Source organism: Aplysia californica, unplaced genomic scaffold (assembly GCF_000002075.1).
Source record: "Aplysia californica isolate F4 #8 unplaced genomic scaffold, AplCal3.0 scaffold00606, whole genome shotgun sequence".
Taxonomy (NCBI): Eukaryota; Metazoa; Mollusca; class Gastropoda; order Aplysiida; family Aplysiidae; genus Aplysia; species Aplysia californica.
Window position 1 is genome coordinate 28519 of NW_004797876.1, and position 2123 is coordinate 30641.

Below are 2123 nucleotides of genomic sequence, written 5' to 3' on the forward strand. Positions count from 1 at the left end.
TGACAATTTTCTTCTCTAAAATGTTTTCCTTTTACCTCTTTTCCTGCTCTCTAACAATGTTCTGTCGTCTGCTTTCGTCTCCACTTTCTGCTCCCACCCTCTCACCTCCTTTTCCCCTTCCTCTGGGCTCCTGACTAATTCTCCAGCCTTTCTACTGCTACTCCTTGACTCCTCCACACCCCTGATCCTATGGTAGGTAAGATCTAACACCAAACCTTCTCGGAGGTCCCGTGTGCACGTTGCGCACGTTAGAGACCCTTTGGTGGTCCAAAATCGATAAGAGTAGGCTTATCCTGATATGATACTGATTATTGATAAACCACAAATAAAATGTGTCCATTTAGTTGTTTCTGTAAGAGTGAGATGGTACAGAATAACAAAACAGAGCACCTATATTGCTGTGAATGCTGGAAAATCACTAAAGACAGTGGAAAGAAAATAGAAGCAACAGAAATGTGGTTTCTTAGGAGACTGCTGAGAATATCATGGAAAGAAAAGAAATCAAATTATGAGGTAGTGCTTGATGAAGCCCACGTGGTACGCTCAATGTTAAAAACAATCAGGAAACGACAAATGCAGTTTTGGGGACACCTAGATAGACGTAAAGGTCTTGAACATCTAGCTCTCACTGGAAAATAGAAAGCAAACGAGGCAGGGGTAGGCCAAGAGCAACCTACTTAAGGAACCTAAACCAATGGGTAACAGGGAAAGATCAGGGAAACGTAGCTTTTTTAAGAGCATCCGAGCATAGGAATGAATGGAGAACCATGATCGCCGATGTCTGTCGCAGATCTGGCACTGGATGATGATACAGAAACCTAGATCCAGTCTATTCTAAGCTAAGCTTAGACTTGTGAATACGAAGTTCCTACAGTCAAGATGTACGTTACATTTTACTTAGACTTAGAAGTACTAAGATAGGGAGGGGTGTGTGGGGGGGAGGGGGTTGTTTTCAACATTTGATAAGCTCCAGTTTAACTGGAGAGGCCAATCTGCCGTGGTTCATCAGATCTCCGCAGAGCCAAAAGCTGATCGCAACATGGTACTACAACAAGGAAAATGTCTCTCTAACTATGGGGCTTAAACAAAAACATTGTTTCTCTAACTATGGGATTTGAACAAGAAAAGTGTCTCTCTACTGTGGGGCTCAAACAGGAAAATTGTTTCTCTAACAAGGAAACAAGGAAATTCTTATTTTAATTATGAGACTTAAACAAGGGAATTGTTTCTCTATCTAGGAAACTATGGGACTCAAGCAAGAAAATTGTTTCTCTAACTATGGGACTTTTACAACAAAACTGTTTCTCTATGGGACCAACAAAAAATGTTTCTCTACCTGTGGGACTTAAGCAACAAAATTGTTTCTCTAACTATGGGATTTCAGCAAGAAAATTATTCATCTAATTATGGGACTGAAGCAAGAAAATGGTTTCTTTAATTATGGGACTTTAACATGAAAATGGTTTCTCTAACTATGGGAAATACAACAAGCAAACCGTTTCGCTAACTGTAAGGTGATCTACATTTCTTCTAGAGACACAAGAGACAGCCACAAAACAACGGCGGCAGCAACAACTGAAAATTTGCGCGGTGTGAACGCTTTTTCTTTTCTTTTTTTTTTCTTTACTGAGCGGAGATCGTACTTAACAAGATAGCTCACTCCTCTCTTTAAGCCAATTAGAAAAGTTTCCTCAAAATCCGGTGTCGCTCTCTTCGGAAAAGCGCGGACTTTGCGAACAGCGTTACCCTAATTCTCTGGAAAAAACTATAAAAGCGAAACCAACAAACTGTACTATTCCTATTGAGAAACGAAAGAGAGCATCAAAACAAAGACTGCAGCACCATCTGAACGAGTGCGCGGACTTCCGCGGACACTTTTTTGGTCGAGTGAATTATCTTGATATGAACAATCTTTGTACTGAGCAAAACATCTTCTAATGGTGCAATTTTATAGAATCGATTGAATAGCGAGTACTTAGCACAATAAAAGAAACGGAATGGCTTGTTTTGCACTTTGAGAATTTCATTGTAGAAAATCATGTTAAATTCGAATGACGATGATGATTATAGTGATGATGATGATGATGATGATGATGATGATGATGATGATGATGATGATGATG